The 22,508-nt window shown below is 35.7% G+C and overlaps 1 non-coding gene across 1 annotated transcript; it reads left to right on the top strand.

Moving 5' to 3' along the window:
• The first annotated feature begins 19,800 nt into the window (after positions 1-19,800).
• LOC139869541 (small nucleolar RNA R71) lies at positions 19,801-19,907 on the top strand. Its single transcript, XR_011766149.1, has one exon. It is a non-coding gene; the product is annotated as a small nucleolar RNA R71 (small nucleolar RNA).
• Positions 19,908-22,508: the final 2,601 nt, after the last annotated feature.

Genomic DNA, 22,508 nt, shown 5'->3' with positions numbered 1-22,508 from the left:
GTGTCGCTGCTGCACTAGCTGAAAGACAACCCCAAGTTCCACCACCACCGCCTGTCAATCCACCTGTCGTCCGAGATGGGTGTACGTACAAGGAATTCCAAAACTGCAAGCCACACTACTTCAGTGGCACTGAGGGACCCGTCGGTCTCACCAGATGGTTCGAAAAGTTGGAATCGGTATTCAGGGTTAGCAATTGTTCTGAGGCTAACAAAACGAAATTTGCATCTTGCACGCTGTCTGATGGCGCGCTCACATGGTGGAATACCATGGCCCAAGCGCAAGGAATTGATGAGGCGTATGCTACGCCTTGGGAAGAATTTAAATGTGCTATGATCGAGGAATACTGTCCGAGAACCGAGATTCAAAAGATGGAAATCGAATTTACGCAATTGAAAACCGTAGGGAACGACCTTAACAGCTACAACCGTAGGTTTTTGGAATTGGCTCTTATGTGTCCAACCATGGTCACCCCCGAATTTAAGCGTTTGGAGAAATACTTCTCGGGACTTCCTAAGTCCATCAAGGGTAATGTTACCTCGTCCAAGCCACCAAGTGTTCCCGAAGCAATGCGCATGGCGCATACTCTCTTGAATCAAATCATCCTTGACGAGCCGGAGAAGGCTAAGTTTGAAACTGTTAGCGGTGAAAAGAGGAAATGGGACAACAACCACAACAACAACAGGGGAAGGAACTATGATCAAAACCCGGCAAAACGACATGAAGGGTTCAGGCAAAACAACAACATGCACAACAACAACACCAACCCCAACAACAACAACCGCACCAATCCGAACTACAAAGGAACCTTACCACAATGCAATAGGTGCTACAAGCACCACACTGGGTATTGCAATGTTATCTGTGAGAAGTGCCAACGATCTGGACATGTTGGCAAGGATTGCAAGGTTACCACTTTGAATGTGAAGCCAAACCACAACAACAATGGGCCTAAGAAGTGTTATGAATGTGGAAAGACGGGCCATTTCAGAAACGAGTGTCCTAACAAGCGTAAGGATGGCGGACCACAACGTGCTAGAGCCTTCAATGTTAATGCAAGAGACGCTCGCGACAACCCCGACTTGGTGACAGGTATATTCAAGATCAACAATCTTTTAGCTTCTGTCCTATTTGATACTGGTGCCGATAGGAGCTATGTGTGTAGACATTTTTGTGATAAGTTAGATTGGTCGTTAGTTCCTTTGAAGGAAAGTATGCTTGTCGAGGTCGCCAATGGAAAACTTGAAAAGGTTGACCATATTAGTCGTGGAGCTATTATCAACATAGCTGGTGCAGATTTCGAAATTGATTTGATACCTATCAAACTGGGAAGTTTTGACGCGATCGTCGGTATGGATTGGTTGAGCAAGATAAAGGCCGATGTTATCTGTGGAGATAAAGCACTTCGCATACCACAAGGAGATGGTGAACCACTGGTTATCTATGGAGAGAGATGTACCTCGAAGTTGAACCTCATTAGTTGCGTGAAAGCGCAAAAGATTATGAAGAAGGGACGCTTTGCTGTCCTAGCACATGTGAAAGCGGTAGAAACTGAGGTGAAGAACGTGAACGATGTGCGTATTGTGAACGAGTTTTCCGATATCTTTCCCAAAGAATTGCCTGGATTACCGCCGCAGAGAGCAGTAGAGTTTCAGATTGACTTAGTGCCAGGAGCTGCACCTGTAGCTCACGCACCTTATAGACTCGCACCTTCCGAGATGCAAGAATTACAGAGTCAACTACAAGAGCTATTAGATCGAGGGTTTATCCAACCAAGCTTCTCGCCTTGGGGCGCACCTGTGTTGTTTGTAAAGAAGAAGGATGGATCCTTCCGTATGTGTATCGACTACCGTGAACTCAACAAATTGACTATCAAGAATCGATATCCTCTTCCACGAATTGATGATCTTTTTGATCAACTACAAGGATCGAGCGTTTATTCAAAGATCGATTTACGATCCGGATATCACCAGCTGAGGGTGAAGGAAAGTGACGTGATGAAAACTGCATTCAGGACCCGTTATGGTCATTATGAGTTCCTCGTGATGCCATTCGGTTTGACAAATGCCCCTGCCGTGTTCATGGATCTCATGAATCGTGTCTGCAAGCCTTACTTGGATAAGTTTGTTATCGTCTTCATAGATGATATCCTCATCTACTCTAAGAGCGAAGAAGAACATGAGCAACACCTTCGGCTTGTGCTTGAACTCTTAAGACAAGAGCAACTTTACGCCAAATTCTCCAAGTGCGAATTTTGGTTGAAGGAAGTACAGTTTTTGGGTCATGTTGTGAGCAACCAGGGTATCAAAGTTGATCCCGCTAAGATTGAAGCCATCAGCAAGTGGGAGACCCCCACTACTCCAACGCATATTCGCCAATTTCTAGGTCTCGCCGGTTATTATCGAAGGTTTATCGAAGGATTTTCTCTGATTGCGCGTCCTTTGACCGCACTGACCCACAAGGGCAAGAAGTTCATTTGGGAACCTACACACGAATCAGCATTCCAAACTTTGAAGAAGAAGTTAACCTCCGCACCTATCCTATCACTTCCTGAAGGCAGTGACGACTTTGTTGTTTATTGCGATGCATCGAAGAGTGGTTTTGGTTGTGTACTGATGCAACGATCAAAGGTTATTGCCTATGCCTCCCGCCAGTTGAAGATTCACGAGCGGAACTACACTACACATGATCTTGAACTTGGAGCCGTTGTCTTTGCACTCAAATTGTGGAGACATTATTTGTATGGAACTAAGAGCACTATCTTCACCGATCACAAGAGTCTCCAGCACATCTTCGATCAGAAGCAATTGAATATGAGACAGCGTCGATGGATCGAGACGCTCAACGACTACGATTGTGAACTCCGTTATCACCCTGGCAAGGCCAATGTTGTAGCTGACGCTTTAAGCCGAAAGGAGAGGACGGCACCTCTCCGTGTTAGGGCTCTGAACATCACCATCCATTCGAACCTCAACAACCAGATCAGAGTAGCCCAAGTTGAGGCTCTCAAGGAGGAGAACATATCTCACGAGCATTTGAACATACTTGTCTCTCGATTCGAGGTTAGAGAGTCTGGACTCCGATGTTATGCCGGAAGAATTTGGGTACCTTACTATGGAGATCTACGAAGCCTGATACTTGATGAAGCACACAAATCGAGATATTCGATTCACCCCGGTGCAGGTAAAATGTACCACGACCTTAAAGAACAGTATTGGTGGCCGAATCTTAAGAAGGACGTTGCAACTTATGTTGGGAAGTGTTTGACTTGTTCGAAAGTTAAGGCCGAACATCAGAGACCTTCTGGGTTACTTCAACAGCCGGAAATCCCACAATGGAAGTGGGAAAGGATCACAATGGATTTCATTACTAAGCTGCCGAAGACGGTGGGCGGATGCGATACTATTTGGGTTATTGTTGACCGCCTCACCAAATCTGCACACTTCCTAGCGATGAAGGAAACTGATACAATGGAAAGACTTGCTCAGCTGTACATCAAAGAGGTTGTATCTCGTCATGGTGTACCTATATCAATCATCTCCGATCGCGATCCCCGTTTTGCTTCCAGATTTTGGCGTTCTTTGCAAGAAGCCATGGGAACTCGTCTTGACATGAGTACTGCTTATCATCCTCAGACTGACGGGCAAAGTGAACGAACGATTCAGACCTTGGAGGACATGCTGCGTGCATGTGTCATTGATTTTGGAAAGGCCTGGGAAAGGCATTTGCCACTCGCCGAATTCTCGTACAACAACAGTTATCACTCAAGCATTAATGCTGCACCTTTTGAAGCATTGTATGGTCGTAAGTGCCGATCTCCTATTTGTTGGGCCGAGCTAGGTGAAGTGCAACTCACCGGGCCCGAGATAGTCCATGAAACCTCGGAAAAGATTGCTCAGATTCAAAACAGACTCAAGGTGGCCCGTGATCGCCAAAAGAGTTATGCTGATCTTAAACGTAAAGACTTTGAATTCAACGTTGGTGATCGTGTTATGTTGAAGGTTGCACCTTGGAAGGGTGTGATTCGTTTTGGGAAACGCGGAAAGTTAAACCCGCGGTACATTGGTCCATTTGAAATTTTGGAACGTGTTGGACCCGTTGCTTATCGTCTTGATCTTCCAGCACAATTGAGCTCAGTTCACCCTACCTTCCATGTGTCAAACTTGAAGAAGTGTCTTGCTGCACCCGAACTCATCATACCATTGGAAGAACTTACTATTGATGACAAACTCCACTTTGTGGAGGAACCTGTTGAGATTATGGATCGTGAGATCAAAACTTTAAAACGCAACAAGATTCCGATTGTACGAGTACGATGGAATGCCAAACGAGGACCTGAGTTTACTTGGGAGCGAGAGGATCAAATGATGCGAAAGTATCCTCATCTTTTCCCGACTCCTTCATCTACTTCAGCTTAAATTTCGGGACGAAATTTTCTTTAACAGGTGGGTAATGTAACGACCCTGGTTTTTCCAACGTTATTTATTAATAATTATTATTATTAATGCGCTTGATTAAACGAATGTATGTTATTACTTTTACATGTTGCTTTAATTGCCCGTACTTGAACTTTAAATGCCCGAAACGTCTTGGTGACACCCGGAACTTGCACGAATAATATTTTCAAGTATTATTTACATTCATGATTAATTTTATTAATCATTTAGGTTAACTATAATGGTTAGTTAGTTACTTGGGCCTTTATTAGTGTTATTGGACTTTTACTTATTAATTACTTGAACTTGGGCCTTGATTAATGGTTAGTGGACTTTAAGAGCCCACCCTACACCTTATTGGATTTAACTAGCCCATGATTCATGTAAGTATTACTTACATCTTAACTAAATGGATTAAACCCTTATAGAATCAAGTTACATGGCACTTACAACTAGTTCCCATAAAAACACACCTTATATCCACCTTTTGAAGCTTTACATGCTAATAACCATGAAACAACTCACCCATCCCTCTTGGGGCTGCAAATGCCGTGGCCTTTCATGGCTAGGAGAGAGCTCAAAATCTTTTTTTATTTACTTACACTTGCTTTCATTCATTCCTCACACACACACTTCATCTTACTTGCAAAGTTTCTCCCAATTCTCTCTAGATTGTAAGTGACTTGAACTATTTTTCTTCTTTCTTCCTTGTCCCAAACCGTGGCCACCCTTCATCATCATCATTCTTTTGTTTAAAATTACTTGTCTTGATTAATTGTTTACTTACTTGTAGTTATTGTTGTTACTTACTTACTTGTTATCAAGATTCAAACTCTTTAGTTTGATTCTTCATTTCATCTTGTTTTACAAGAACACTTAAGAACATAAACTCACTAGTTTATGATTCTACATTTATTGTTTCAAAGATTTAAAGTTCATGTGTTGTAAATCATACTTGTAAATCATGTTTGTAAACTTAAAAGTTTACTTTCTTAAAGATCAAACTTTGGTTTGAATCTTTAAAGTATGAACACCATGAATTTGTTACTTGTTTACTTAGTTTAATTCTTCATTTCATGCACTTTAAATTCATGTTTGTTGGTTATTATTGGTCAAATGTTACTAGTTAACTTTGATCTCATAATTCTTGGAACTAAAAGTTAACCTTAAAGTTTCAAGAACATGGAAGTGTAACTCCTTAGTTATAACTTCATATACTTGTGATGGATCTAAGTTCTATAGCTTATGGTCTACTTATTTTGTCATAAACAAAAGCTTGAAAGCTTACATACACTTTACTAGTTGAAAATCTAAGTTTTGTAACTTATGGTTTCATGAAAGTAAAGATGCAAGTGTTGATTACTTAGGGTTTAACTTAATGACTTTAGATCTAGACCTTTGGGTCTTGGATCTTCAAGATCTAACTAAGAACTGTGTTCTACATCTTAAGATCTTGATTAGTTAGTTTACATTCAAGTTTGTAGTTCTATATTACCTTTACATTTCATGTAGGTGTTAAATCCAAGACTTTGATGTAACTTTGGTTCATCAAAACACTTACAACACTTGCACTTGAGTTATGATGGACAAACCTTGGTCAAAATGATGTTAACACATCAACGAGTTGTACACTTGAAGCTATACGCATCAAGGATGAGAACCGTGATGAACATCAAGCACCGAGACAACCGGAACTCTCCAAAACCCACTGTTTCTGTCCAAAAGTTTCTGTTCAGCTATTTCTGGAACAGACCAGTAGACCTGGGCTGTTCTAACCTTGATTTTTAGATAGAACTTTTCGAGTAGATAACTTTTCATATAGGACTCGTCTCAATCCGAGTTACGGTTTAGGATTTATGGCCCTCCGATCGTTACCATGTCCTTTAACGTTGTGCAGAAATTTCTGACCTACTCGCACTTAGACCGTCGCCACGGTCAAACCAAGACGAGTTTGCTTCTGTAAATTTTACCACACTTAAGGGACTCATAGACGGAGCCATGACCACTGGTCTCACCTTAATTCAGTAAGGGTAGAGGCCGTGGTGACTGACCGAAGTCAGCCTTTGTTTTAAACGACTTTCATAAACGAGTCTTACTTGTTACCTTTTGTTTAATGATGATTGATGATGACCCTTATGACCTTAATTATGTACTTGTAAACCTTTTGAGACGACTTATTGACTTAGTGCTATTTGACTTAGGTTGAGGACGTTTGGACCGTTACTTGCACACCACTTTCCGACTACTACCTTACCATTACTACTAATCATTGTGAGTTATAGCATTCCCTTTTTACTTTAACTTATTTTGGGAACTGAGAATACATGCGGATTTTATGTTTTACATACTAGGCACGAGTACTTAAACTTTATATATGTGTGGGTTATATAACGGCAGAAACATTCCCTTTAGCTCGGTAACGTTTAATCATTGGTTTTTGAACCGTGAACGCGAATCTTAGATATGGATCCATAGGGTTTGACATCCCCACTCGGGCTAGTAGCGCTAGCATTTAACGAGTGTTTAATACTTCGAGGTTATACGCACTTGCCAAGTGCACTTTAAGGGGGTACATTAAACGTTAAGTTAGTTACCGGGTGCCCACGGTTAAGCATATACTTTTACATACTTTTGAAACGCTCGTTGTAGCACTGAAATCTCGTGGCCTACTTACGTTACTGTTATACTTAAACTATAGCTCACCAACCTTTGTGTTGACCTTTTTAAGCATGTATTTTCTCAGGTGTTTGAAGTCGCTTCCGCTATCTTACTAGTCGTGCTGTAGAACCCGCTGCCTAGAGTTGTTATCGCATGACTACTTATGTTGCATTCAAACTTTTTACTTATGAACTTATGTTATGTAACGACCATTATGGTCACGTGCACTTATTTAATGCTTCTACTTAGCGAAGCATACTTTTGATTGTAAAACAATTGACGTATGTTATGACGTTACTTTTATTTATGAATGTAAACTCTGTTTTGAAAACGCATATAGTACTTAACCTTGTAATGATCCTGTTGTTGATGGTCCGTACATGATGATTTAGTACGGGGCGTCACACGTTTCTTATCAATAATTGGAACCTCTTTGATTGTCTTTTGTACTTTTGAGATTTTTGGTCGTTTGCGTCTTCAATTCGTTGAATCTGTCTTTTGTCTTCACCTTTTATTATTTAAACGAATATCACTTGTAAATAGAACAATTGCAACTAAAAGCTTGTCTTTCTTGAGGAATAATGCTATGAAATATATGTTTGTTTTTAGCATTATCAAATATTCCCACACTTGAGCGTTGCTTGTCCTCAAGCAATATCGTCTTGAAATACAAGAATCACTTCTTTATTCTTCACACTTTGTACATCAGTGATTTCTTTACGGCGGTATAAACAATGGTAGTAACGATATGGTTTACAGTCCCACATGACTATAAAAATTTAGATCCATTAAGGAAACTGGATCTTTATGAAAACATTTGATCTTTTGAAAATTAAATCTAATTTTACCCTAGATAAGTTTTCCGGAATAACCCTTTACCGGTGTTTGCAAAATATTTTTGTGGGTTTGGTGGGTTTCAGATTTGAAAATTTTAGCTCAAAACTTGCGGTTTTGTGTCACCCACTTGCTAACCTTGTACTTGGAAAGCAACACGTCCAGTTTACTTGTCCCGTATATTACCTTTCGGTAAACTACCGTCCGGTTGTAAAGGAAAGCGTTGAACAAGCAACTGTTAAGGCAATGTCTAATGACATGTATTTGATTATGGTCTATAACGTGTCGGACGCAATTACTATCCTTGGTAGGAGCAATAGTAAAGCTCACCCTTATAATTTTTCGGTCTGGCACAAGGTCTTGTCTTTGACCATGCTATGCAACCACCGTTCTTACGGTTGACACCCGATTTGGTTCAGGTGACCTAATGAATTCCAGGTGAATTCCTAGGATTTTACGTTCAATGGTAATGAACGCTTTGAAAATAGGGTTTTCAGAAAACAAATCGGTTTGTAATTTTGATCAAAATATTTTCTCGTTCAAGCTCGAGTTTAGATATCATTGAATTCCATGAGTTTGAATTCTCAATCTTTAAGGTCAATCTCTAGGATTGAGTAATATCAGGCTTAAAAGCTGATTTTTTATCTTTAAGGAGATTATCCTTTCTGGGGATCTGATTCATTAGTCTTATCCAGCTAATTTGCATGGTGCCCCCCATTTTACGAGATAAATCCTTCTCATGGTTAGGATAAATCTGACCACTTGGCGACCCTGTTTAATGCTGAGGTCCGTGGATTTTCTGCTGATTTTAGTGATGACTTTTCTAGATTTTTTTTTGTCAACCTACAGCTGGTCTGGACGACAACTTCATGACCTAAATCAAGAAGCGCGTTTCTTTTTTCGGAAGACTTTACTTCCTTTTAATGATTGAATTGATTCATCGTGTAGATCCATCTTTCTTTTCTTTCATCGGGTAAAATAGTTTAGTTTAGTCCAAAGCAAAAGTATTTTCAGTTATTTGTTACAGATATATGTGACATATGTTTAAGATAACTTGGTAAATTTTCCCACACTTGGCTTTTATTTTCCTTTTTATCGTCCTCTATTCCATTTTAAATGAATTTTAATATTTTGGTTTGTTTCTCAATTTATGTCCTTTCTGAGGTAACAATAATTTCGGTGTTAAAACCTAGTTTTATCGTTCATAAATATGTATAAACATGATTTTGAGTTCATTTAATTGAAAATTTTTAAAACTTTTACTAGAATTGGGTAGTCAGTATATAAGACTAGGGATGTTCTTTATTATCAGAGAGCACTAGATTCTAATACAACTACTGCTTTACTAGTATTTTTAATGGTAACCAAGTGTCTAAAGTAAAAAATTTTAAAATCCGAAAGAATTTAACCCCTTCCCACACTTAAGATCTTGCAATGCCCTCATTTGCAAGAAATCAGTAACAATTTAAATTATTGAGGGTCATTTGTGTGAAAAAGATTAAATTTTTACCAAAGTTTCCAAATATATTGGCGTTTGTTTGCTGAATGATAAATGGTGCACATCATTTGTTCATTCCGTCTTGTTGTTATTTCACATATATTTTGCATCTTGTCGTCAAAATTAGTTGCTTTTGCTGAACTTAATGCCAGTCTTTGAAAATGTGTTGTTTTACCCTGTTGTGTACATAAGATAAATTGCAAACATATATACATATTTTTGAAGTTTGGTATATTACCCCACATTCAAAAATTATTAAAATCTAAGAATAAAAGTTAGAAAATTATAAAAAATATTACAATATTAACATAAGTATTAAACGTATCAATCATTACAAATTACAAAATAAAAAAAAAATAAGTAGACTAGGGATGATATTTGTACTAATAGGGGTTCCAAGCATAACCATAGGTGCTATAAAATGCTTCGGCAGGGTTATACGTAGGATACGGTGGCTGCATCTCTATAGACCAGGGAGGGAAGATGGGTTTCGGTGTAGGAATATAGTTTCTACCTATATGTTGGCAATGAGCTATGATTTGGTTCTGATGAACTTGCCAATCTTCAAATGCTCTCTGTCTAGCATTTTCGTACTCCTGAGAAGCTATAAACCTTTGCATTTCTTGCATCTCATTCCCCCCTCCTACATTACCTTGCTGTTGGTTTCTCTCAACCTGTGGATGTCTACCATGGTATTGTACTGCTGATGTTATGCGAGGTGTATATAAAATAGTTATTAATTTTAGCAGGAAATACTATTAAATACGATACAATTTTACACAAGATATTTATTTATTTATAGAATGGATATACTTAAACCTTGCTACAACACTTATAGGCAGTGTACCTAATCGTACAGTAGTGTAGTTTTTAGTAAGTCCGGTTCGTTCCACAGGGAAATCTTTAAACAAAGCTCAACGCTATATTAGTTTACTTTTATTAAAAATACAAATATATATATAAGTAATATTATTATTATAAAGGGGGGTTTTTATCGTTTAATGACCGGTTTGTCGATTTTAAGACTTTAGTCGCAGTTAAAACCTAATGTAAAATATAAAATAAATACAAGACTTAAATTAAAGCGTAAAGTAAATAACGATAATGAAATTGCGAATAATAAAAGTGCGATAAAATAAACTTACGATAATTAAAAAGTACGATAATTAAAAGTGCGATTAAATAACAATAAATAAAAGTGCGATAATTAGAAGTGCAATTAAATATAAAATAAAGGAAATTAAATATGAAATAAAAGAATTATGCTTATTTAAACTTCCGTAATCATGATGTTTGACGTGTTGATTTTAGTTTTATGCCCATGGGTTAATTGTCCTTTGTCCTGGATTATTTAATATGTCCGTCTGGTTTTTGTCCATAACAGTCCATCAGTCATAAATATAAAGTGCGAGTGTCCTCATCAAATTATTCTTATACCCGAAGTTAAATATTCCAACTAATTGGGGATTCGAATTGTAACAAGGTTTTAATACTTTGTTTAATGAATACACCAGGTTATCGACTGCGTGTAAACCAAGGTTTTACTACTTTGTTAACAATTACACCAATTACCCTTGAATGTAATTTCACCCCTGTTTTAATTATTCTAGTGGCTATTAATCCATTCCCGTGTCCGGTTAAATGAACGATTATTCGTACATATAAATACCCCGCCCATCGTGTCCGATCAAGTGTATATGGTAATTTATAGGGACGCCCAATTGTAAATCTTTATATTAACATTAACAAACTATCATTTAGTTAAACAAATATAAAGCCCATTAATAGCCCATAGTCTAATTTCCACAAGTGTCGTTCTTTTGTCCAAACCCCAATTATGGTACAAAGCCCAATTACCCAATTTTAGTAATTAGCCCAACATCATGATTACTTCGTTTTAAATAAGCATAATAATAACTTAGCTACGAGACATTAATGTAAAAAGGTTGAACATAACTTACAATGATTAAAAATAGCGTAGCGTTACACGGACAGAATTTCGACTTACACCCTTACAATATTCGCTAACATACCCTTATTATTAGAATTATAATTAAAATTAAAATATAAATTATAAATATAAATATAAATTTTACGTATGAATGAGGGAGAAAAAGATGATGATTTTGATCAGAATTCGGTTGGCTTTATAGGCAGTTTTCAATTTTGGGGCTCCGCGACTCGCGGTGAATTTTGCCTTCAAACTCCGCAAGTCGCGGAGTTTGAAATTCCAGCTCACATCTTGGAGTCTTTCTCTGCCGACGGTTTTTATTATATATATAATATATATATAATTAATATAATTAATTATATATTATATTATATTTATATACATAGTTAACTTGTAATTTTTAGTCCGTTGCGTCGAGCGTTAAGAGTTGACTCTGGTCCCGGTTCCGGATTTTCGAACGTCCTTGCGTACAATTTTATATTTTGTACTTTGCGTTTTGAATCTTGTACTCTTGTAATTTCGAGACGTTTCTTATCAATAATTGGAACCTTTTTGATTGTCTTTTGTACTTTTGAGCTTTTTGGTCGTTTGCGTCTTCAATTCGTCGAATCTGTCTTTTGTCTTCACCTTTTATTATTTAAACGAATATCTCTTGTAAATAGAACAATTGCAACTAAAAGCTTGTCTTTCTTGAGGAATAATGCTATAAAATATATGTTCGTTTTTAGCATTATCAAATATTCCCACACTTGAGCGTTGCTTGTCCTCAAGCAATATCGTCTTGAAATACTAGAATCACTTCTTTATTCTTCACACTTTGTACATCAGTGATTTCTATACGGCGGTATAAACAATGGTAGTAACGATATGGTTTACAGTCCCAAATGACTATAAAAATTTAGATCCATTAAGGAAATTGGATCTTTATGAAAACATTTGATCTTTTGAAATCTAGTTTTTACCCTAGATAAGTTTTCCGGAATAACCCTTTACCGGTGTTTGCAAAATATTTTTGTGGGTTTGGTGGGTTTCAGATTTGAAAATTTTAGCTCAAAACTTGCGGTTTTGTGTCACCCACTTGCTAACCTTGTATTTGGAAAGCAACACGTCCAGTTTACTTGTCCCGTATATTACCTTTCGGTAAACTACCGTCCGGTTGTAAAGGAAAGCGTTGAACAAGCAACTGTTAAGGCAATGTCCCGTGACATGCTTTTGATTATGGTCTATAATGTGTCGGACGCAATTACTATCCTTGGTAGGAGCAATAGTAAAGCTCACCCTTATAATTTTTCGGTCTGGCACAAGGTCCTGTCTTTGACCATGCTATGCAACCACCGTTCTTACGGTTGACACCCGATTTAGTTCAGGTGACCTAATGAATTCCAGGTGAATTCCTAGGATTTTACGTTCAATGGTAATGAACGCATTGAAAATAGGGTTTTCAGAAAACAAATCGGTTTGTAATTTTGATCAAAATATTTTCTCGTTCAAGCTCGAGTTTAGATATCATTGAATTCCATGAGTTTGTAATTCTCAATCTTTAAGGTCAATCTCTAGGATTGAGTAATATCAGTCTTAAAAGCTGATTTTTAATCTTTAAGGAGATTATCCTTTCTGGGGATCTGATTCATTAGTCTTATCCAGCTAAATTGCATGGTGCCCCCCCATTGTGCGAGATAAATCCTTCTCATGGTTAGGATAAATCTGACCACTTGGCGACCCTGTTTAATGCTGAGGTCCGTGGATTTCCTGCTGATTTTAGTGATGACTTTTCTAGATTTTTCGTCAACCTACAGCTGGTCTGGACGACAACTTCATGACCTAAATCAAGAAGCGCGTGTCTTTTTCGGAAGACTTTACTTCCTTTTAATGATGGAATTGATTCATCGTGTAGATCCATCTCTTCTTTTCTTTCATCGGGTAAAACAGTTTAGTTTAGTCCAAAGCAAAAGTATTTTCAGTTATTTGTTACAGATATATGTGACATATGTTTAAAATAACTTGGTAAATTTTCCCACACTTGGCTTTTATTTTCCTTTTTATCGTCCTCTATTCCATTTTAAATGAATTTTAACATTTTAGTTTGTTTCTTAATTTATGTCCTTTTCGAGGTAACAATAATTTCGGTGTTAAAACCTAGTTTTATCGTTCATAAATATGTATAAACATGATTTTGAATTCATTTAATTGAAAATTTTGAAAAATTTTACTAGAATTGGGTAGTCAGTATATAAGACTAGGGCTGTTCTTTTTTATCAGAGAGCACTAGATTCTAATACAACACTAGATTCTAATACAACTACTGCTTTACTAGTATTTTTAATGGTAACCAAGTGTTTAATATAAAAATTTTAAAATCCGAAAGAATTTAACCCCTTCCCACACTTAAGATCTTGCAATGCCCTCATTTGCAAGAAATCAGTAACAATTTAAATTATTGAAGGTGATTTGTGTGAAAATGATTAAATTTTACCAAAGTTTCCAAATATATTGGCGTTTGTTTGCTGAATGATAAATGGTGCACATCATTTGTTCATTCCGTCTTGTTGTTATTTCACATATATTTTGCATCTTGTCGTCAAAATTAGTTGCTTTTGCTGAACTTAATGCCAGTCTTTGAAAATGTGTTGTTTTACCCTGTTGTGTACATAAGATAAATTGCAAACATATATACATAATAAGTAAACTAAGGATGATATTGGTACCAATAGGGGTTCCAGGCATAACCATAAGTGCTATAGAATGCTTCGGCAGGGTCATACGTAGGATATGGTGGCTGTATCTCTATCGACCAAGGAGGGAAGATGGGTTTCGGTGTAGGAATATAGTTTCTACCTATATGTTGGCAATGAGCTATGATCTGGTTCTGATGAACTTGCCAATCTTCAAATGCTCTCTGTCTAGCATTTTCGTATTCCTGAGAAGCTATAAACCTATGCATTTCTTGCATCTCATTCCCCCCTCCTACATTACCTTGCTGCTGGTTTCTCTCCACCTGTGGATGTCTACCATGGTATCGTACTGCGGCGTTATTTCGCCTCTTCAAAACTTTCGCACCATGGTATACATTTAAACCTATAGTATCGCGGGGTTCCGGCTCTTCTAGTAATAATCCCCCCCGACTTATATCCACACCGAGATATTCTCCAATCAAAGTAATAAAAATACCACCTCCTATTATGCTATGTGGTCGCATCCCCCGAACCATAGCTGATAAATAATAACCCACACAATATGGTATACTTACAACGCTTTGTGGGTCTCGAATACACATATGGTAAAACAAATCTTGTTCATTTACTTTTTCCTTGTTTTTACCCCTTTGTGTAATCGAATTAGCTAAAAACCTATGTATCACTCTTAACTCGGCTCTATCTATATCCAAATAAGAGTAATTTCCCCCTTTGAAACGGTGATGGCTTGTCATTTGACTCCACACACCGTGTGTATCAAAATTCTCATCTATCTTTCTACCGTTTAGTATCAATCCTCTACAATCGGCAGACGCTAACTCCTCAGGCGTATATATACGTAAAGCCTGAGCCATGTCCAGTAAAGACATGTGGCGCATCGAACCGCCTAACAAAAATCTAATAAAAGAACGATCGGTTAAACTAGCTACCCGATCATTCAACTCTATACTACATAACAATTCTTCACACCATACTTTATATACAGGTCTACGTATGGTGAATAAACATATCCAGTCATTAAAAGAAGAATTACCATACCTCTGTACAAGTAATTCCCTAATTGGCCCGGCCAATTCTACAGCTTCTAAGGGTCCCCATTCTATGACCCTCGGTACCTCAACAACCTTTGAATGAAGAGTATGCAAACCCCGTTGATATTTTGGATAATCTATCCAAAGTCTGTCAAATCTCAGGTTCGGGTGCAACTCTTCCAAGTGCATATCGGAAAAAGTCATGACTGGATGAGGTACATCCTGCTTGTAGTAGTTATCCACCTCCTGTTGTTCCAAATTCTCAGCAGGAGCATTGCGGGCTTGGGATGAAGATTCACCCCTTTCATTCTGCAAAACACATCAAATACAAATTTTGTGCATCCAAATATGCATTAGTGTCAGCAAAATCATCAATCAAAATAATTACAATGACATTATCAATTTATATCAAACTTAAGCTCATTTTCATATTTTCATCAAATCTACACTTTTTCAAATAAGCATATACGAAAATGTTCGCCAAGTTCATAAGCATTCAACTCAAATAACATGTCAAAATAATCATTACTAGCAATTAAACAAGTCTCAAATGGCATTATCTTTCAAAAATCAAGTTCATGAATTTTAGACTTGAAAAAGTCCACTTTAATTCTCAAAATCATGTTTAGGCTCAAAGTTTGGATCATTTAACTACCTAAACATGTTACACTACTTAATTTAGCAACAATTCATGACAAAAATCGGCCATAACCTGTTTATATCAAAAAGCCCCAAATTTGCTCAAGAACACAAACCCTAGATTACTCAAAATTTGAAGTTTAAGGCTTCTAATCATGTTAAACAGCATTAATCTAGGTTATACAAGCATAATACATAAACAATTTAAGCCTAATTACACTAAAAAGCATCAAAATCAATTTGGGAAAAAAATAGCTCAAGAACACCAAATTTCGGATTAAATGGTGTTTAGGTGTAGAAATTTACCATTTTTCGTGAGTAATTCTTAGATAGCATCCTTCTCAACATGATTTTAGCAAAAAATTTGGTGATTAACGGTTAAAAATTGGGATTTTTGGGGTGTTTTTGGGTGTATTTTCGGGGTTTTTTTCGCAGTTTGTTTTTGAGTTTTTGGGTTGGGGACTGAAACTGATCGTTCAGCTCTTTTTATTTTTTTTCTGTAATCCGGCCTCTCCGCGAGTCGCGGCGAAATACACTTCAAACTCCGCGAGTCGCGGAGTTTGTTTTTTTTTTTTTTTTTTTTTTTTTTATAATCATTAACTTTTGAAAACAATTAAGAAATTAATTTTAAAATTTTGTTTCCCTTGTTATTTAGGACGAGGTCGTTTCGGATCGATGTCCTAGTCCGTCTCTCGACAAAATTTTAAAATTTGTCTTTTTGTAGCGATTGTTTTAAAAGCTAAGATTTTTGGGTTTTTTAATATTTTTGGCATACTTTAAATCAAAAAGATTAAAAATAATGATAATAAAAGTTCTCGTCCCTCCCTTGGGTAAAGCAATTTCGGTTCAAAGACCTAGTCTTCAACTTACGACGAATTTTAAAAATCATATTCTTAACTTAATGAGATAAAGTAAGTTTTTGTTTTTAAATTCACACAACTTAAATATAAAATTCAAAATTAATATTAAAAATTCACACCAAACTTAAAATTTAAAATGCATAAAATTAAAAATTTATATTTTAAAAATTAAAAATTCACACCAAACTTAATTTAAAAATTTATAAATTCATACCAAACTTATATTAATTTTTCAAATATTTATAATTTTAAAAATATTGTTTTTACAAAGTTTACAATATTAATTTAAGATTTAAATATTAATTTTAAAAATATGGTAAAAATAAAATTAAAAATCTTTTTGTCTTTTTATCCCACTTTAATCAATCAAATATTATCAAAAATATGCGCCCCTCTTTTCGGTAAAGTAATTTCGGTTCCAAGACCTAATTTAACTCATGACGAATTTTTGAAATATTTTGGGTTGATTGTTTAAAGATATTTATACCTTAAGAATAAACGTTAAATTTCGCAGTGATGTAATAAATTTTTGAATGATATCAATAATTTCGGTCGCCAAACCTAATTTTATTCAATACCAATTTAATACTTTTTAGCGAACAAATTAGCGTTTATTATCAAAAGGTTAAAAATAAAAATAAAAATAAAAACTGTACAGACATACCTGTGAAATAGATTTCTTAGTTATATGATCTATCCCATTCATAAGATAGTCGGTTTAATTGGTTTTCCATGGCTACATAGGCGTAACCTCGAGCATTCAGTATCTTTTCTTCTAAACATATGAACGGTCCGTCTCTGCATAAAGTAACAAATTCGGTATTTGAATAGGTTTGATTATTTGAACATTTACCTCCATGTGACCATTTTCCGCATTTGTGACATCTTTCTAGGTGTCGTGCTCTTCTTTTCGCTGCGGATTTTGATTTTCCTTTACCAAATTGTAACTTATTATCTTCGCATCTGGATTCTTTTCTAACTCCGTCCATTCTTTCTCTGATTACTGATACTATTTCACTCGGTAGTATGTCATTATTACGTTTAGTGATCAAAGCGTGTAGAATTAGACAATGGTTTAGTTCACAGGCAGTCTTCATTTTGTAAAAACCTAAAAAAAATAAAAATTCAGAATGGGGGGAGAAGACTAGTTCTTTAGGGTCTGCTAGGGAAAGACCAATCGGGTTCCATTCTCGGAACTACACGAGAACAGAACAACTAACTCTAGATAGCATTTTCTTTTTAGAACATTTGAATCTCCCCACACTTAGGTAGCCGTGGTGTCAAAATTGTGATTAACTTCATCGTTAATTTCTCTTGGTCCATAATCAACTTGCATATCCGTGACTTTTTCTTTAAGCCATTGGTCGGATTCCTGTGTAATTTCCACAATTTCAACTAGTTTCTCCTTTTCTTTAGGTGATAGATTGGATACTAACCGGTTACATAACTTAAAGTTCCCCTTGGTTCTAGCATCGCGAATCCGTTTAATAAGTTTCTTCATTGAACTATTAATAACGGGATCATTTAATTTCGTATCAACAACGGGGTTCTTTGTTATCATGTCATCATTAGGTGTTACTTCATTTTCCCCACACTTAGGCGTTTCATTATTGCTAAGTATTACCGTTGGAGTTGGTAAAAACACATGGTTCTTACCAATTGTTTTTACTGGTTCAACGGTTTTGGCTGGTGGAGATTTAGACTTTCGAATCATAAAGGTGATCGATTTTTCACCACTTTTAAGTGTCATTCTTCCATTTCCTACATCAAATAACGCCTTGGTGGACGCTAAGAATGGCCGACCTAAAATTAGAGGAATGTTTGGGTCCTCTTCTATGTCAATGACAATAAATTCGACTAGAAAGGTTAAATTTCCTACTTGAACGGGTAGGTTGTCAGCAATTCCAACTGGGTGCTTAATGGTTTGATCAAAGAGTCGAACACTCATATTCGTTGGACTTAACTTACCTACTCCTAATCTCTTATATAATGAAAGAGGCATAACACTTACACTTGCACCTAAATCTGCTAGTGCATCATACATGACACAATCACTAAGTAGACAGGGAACAATAAATTCACCCGGATCACCTACCCTAGGTGGAGGTTTTGGTGGAACTGTCTTCACCGGGTTTACTTCTACGGCTTTTGTTTCTTGTACTTTCTTATTCTTTTTCTTCTTCTTTTTTCCAGAAGTATCACAATCTTTATTACTTATTACTTGCTCATACTCAACTCCTTTTCTTGGAAACGGGATGGGTGGTTTGTATGGTGCCACCACTGGCTTTACATACTCGGGTGGTGGTGGTGTAACTTCTTCATTGTTACTCTCATCTAAAACCTTCCCATCTTCTGGTGCTGGTTTTTCAGAATTCGTTGAAACCATATTAACATTCTCATTCCGAGGATTTACTTCAGTATTACTCGGTAGCTTTCCTTGTTCCCTCTCACTCATCATGCTAGCAAGAGTACCTACGTGTTTTTCTAGATTCAAAATGGAAGCTTGTTGAGTTCTTAATGACTGATCAAATCTCTCGTTCGTTTGGGTTTGAGTTTCAATAAATTGTGTTTGAGATTCAACTTGCTTGAATACCACGTCTTCCATATTTGACTTTTTCTCTTCGGTTTGTTGTTGTGGTTTATATAAGCCAGGTCTTTGTTGATTGAAAGTGTTGTTTTGAGTTGGTTGGTTATTCGGACCTTGTTGGTTATACCAGTTATTTTCGGGTCCTTTTGGATTGTAAAGAATGTTTTGATTTCGATTGAAGTTTAGCTTTGGCGGTTGATAATTATTTTGATAATTATTTCCAGGCCTTTGGTTCATATAGGAAACATTCTCTCGTTGTTCCAATGTTGGTTCAATGTGACAATCTTTCAATAAGTGTGGTCCACCGCATAGCTCACAACTGATTCGTATTGCGTGAATATCTTTATTCATCTTTTCCATTCGTCTTTCGAAAGCATCTATTTTTGCTGAAACGGAATCAAAGTCATGGCTAGAATCGGCTCTAGCCACTTTAGATGAACGAAAAATATCTTTTTCTTGGTGCCACTCATGCGAGTGGGAGGCTGTGTTATCAATAATTTTGTAAGCTTCAGTTGCGGTTTTCTTCATAATGGAACCACCAGCTGTTATGTCGATGTCTTTTCGTGTAGCAACGTTGACACCTTGGTAGAATATTTGTACTATTTGATAAGTGTCTAAACCGTGTTGAGGACATCCTCTCAACATCCTTCCGAATCTTGTCCACGCCTCATATAATGTTTCATTTGGCTTTTGTGTGAACGTAACAATTTCTCCTTGAAGTCTCACGGCTTTAGATGCCGGAAAGAATCTTTGAAGAAATTTTTCAACTAAGACATCCCATGTGTCAATCGCCCCTTCAGGTAACGATTCTAACCAATCTTTGGCTTCTCCTTTTAAAGTCCAAGGAAACAACATGAGATAGATCTGCTCATCTTCCACTTCTCGGATTTTGAATAGTGTACAAATTCTTTTAAACGTACGAAGGTGTTCGTTAGGATCTTCATTCGGTGCACCACTGAATTGGCATTGGTTAGTTACCATGTGTAGAATTTGTCCTTTGATTTCATAATCTGGCGCATTAACTTCTGGCTTAATAATGGCGTGACCTTGGCCCGTGCGTGTGGCTCTCATTCGATCTTCCATACTTAGAGGTTCCGTTACTTCCATAATTGAATTTGTTGAATACGAATCACTAGAGGATTCTGATTTAATGGTTTGTGGCTCAGGAGGAATAATTAGTGGTTCAAGATCTTGGAATTGTCCTTGAATATGCTCCGGGTTCTTAATTGTGAAGTCGGGTTCAAAAGATGGATTATCGGAAATTTGAGTTGGAGTTCTTGTTCGACTAGATGACGATTCTAAAGAAAAATCAACGGCGACAATATTTGCTAAATGTCTTGATCTAGTTACAGGTGGTGAACGTACAAAAGGTGGTGAACGTCTTGCTCGGTGCATTCACTGAATATCCTATTAGTTTTTAAAAGGAAAGAAAAATTATAATAAGTTATCCAATCAATAGACTTTTCTGATTTTGCCCACGTTTCGAATAGCCAAAAGATGCAGCAGAGGGGCAGGATTCGTTTGGTCTCAATATAATTGAGTACTGTTTGGCTCCAATAACCCGGTCCACGTACAAATCCAACTATTACTACGAACCAGAAAATTTTGATGTCTATCAATTTAACCACTCAAAATAAATTTTCGTAATTTTAAGAAATTTAGATAAGAAGTAGAAAAAATTCTAAGTCCTAAAAACTAGAATAGCGAGAAATAAGAGAGAAAAAGAGTTCGTCGAAAAAGGTCGAAAAAGAAAAAATGGTTGAAAAATAAAAGGTGACGGAAAAATAAAAGAAACTTATAAAAACTTAAAAATACTTGACTAACCTAACCTTATTACTACAACTAACTTAAAATTATAATCGCAAATTGAAATTACTAATTGAAATGATAATTGATACATAGTAAAAGGTGTCTAAAAATATTAAAGCTTACAGGAAAAACTAAATCCCAAATGGAAATAACTTAAAAAGAAACTAAAACTTAAAAAGGCGTCGCAAAATTCTAAAGTACCTAAATCTTAGTCTAAAGAAAAAGCACTTAAGGAATTCTACGGCAAAGCCTAAAAATCTAGGAGTAAAAATAACTATAGCAAAAACTAAGTTTAAAATTAAATATGAGCTAAAAATACAAATATTACGCTACAATGATTAAAAAGGGACAAAATATAAAAATAAATAAAAAGTTGTAAAAAGTACAATTTTTATAAAAATATTATTTTTATATTATTTTATTTAATAAAACTACTAATTTTACAATTTAAGTAAACTAATTAATACTAAATAAAACAAATTAAATAAAAAGTAAATTTTAAAATAAAACTAATAATAATAATAATAATAATTAGGTTTAAATAATAATAATTAATTAAAACCCGTAATTAATGCTGAATTAGGGCTTCTGTCCGTGTGTCAGAGAAGCTCCGCGAGTCGCGGCAATTATTGCATCAAACCCCGTGAGTCGCGGGGATCCAAATTTCAACTCTGGCACAGTTTTAAATCGACGCGTTTTTTCTTTATTTTTTTTTATTTTCTGTTTTCTGTTTTTAAATAAATAAAAAATATTAAAATAAAACTTATATTTTTATAAACTAAAATAAAAATAAAGAAACTTATAAAACTTAAATATTTAACAAAATCTTAAAAAAATACTTATATTTTTGTTTTTCTTTTTATATTTTCGAATTTTTAAAACGTATTTTTACAAAAACGAATTTTTAATAGAAGTAAGCTAAAAAAATCTTTTTTTTTTTTTTTTTTTTAGGATTTTATATTGTTTTTCTAAAAATAATATATATTTATACAAAAATGAATTAAAAATATAGAGTTTTGCCAATTCCCCGGCAGCGGCGCCAAAAATACTTGATGTTATGCGAGGTGTATATAAAATAGTTATTAATTTTAGCAGGAAATACTATTAAATACGATACAATTTTACACAAGATATTTATTTATTTATAGAATGGATATACTTAAACCTTGCTACAACACTTATAGGCAGTGTACCTAATCGTACAGTAGTGTAGTTTTTAGTAAGTCCGGTTCGTTCCACAGGGAAATCTTTAAACAAAGCTCAACGCTATATTAGTTTACTTTTATTAAAAATACAAATATATATATAAGTAATATTATTATTATAAAGGGGGGTTTTTACCGTTTAATGACCGGTTTGTCGATTTTAAGACTTTAGTCGCAGTTAAAACCTAATGTAAAATATAAAATAAATACAAGACTTAAATTAAAGCGTAAAGTAAATAACGATAATGAAATTGCGAATAATAAAAGTGCGATAAAATAAACTTACGATAATTAAAAAGTACGATAATTA

Source organism: Rutidosis leptorrhynchoides, chromosome 9 (assembly GCF_046630445.1).
Source record: "Rutidosis leptorrhynchoides isolate AG116_Rl617_1_P2 chromosome 9, CSIRO_AGI_Rlap_v1, whole genome shotgun sequence".
NCBI classification, from domain to species: Eukaryota; Viridiplantae; Streptophyta; class Magnoliopsida; order Asterales; family Asteraceae; genus Rutidosis; species Rutidosis leptorrhynchoides.
The sequence above is the reverse complement of the archived record's forward strand: the minus strand, read 5'-3'. Positions and strand labels throughout refer to the sequence as shown.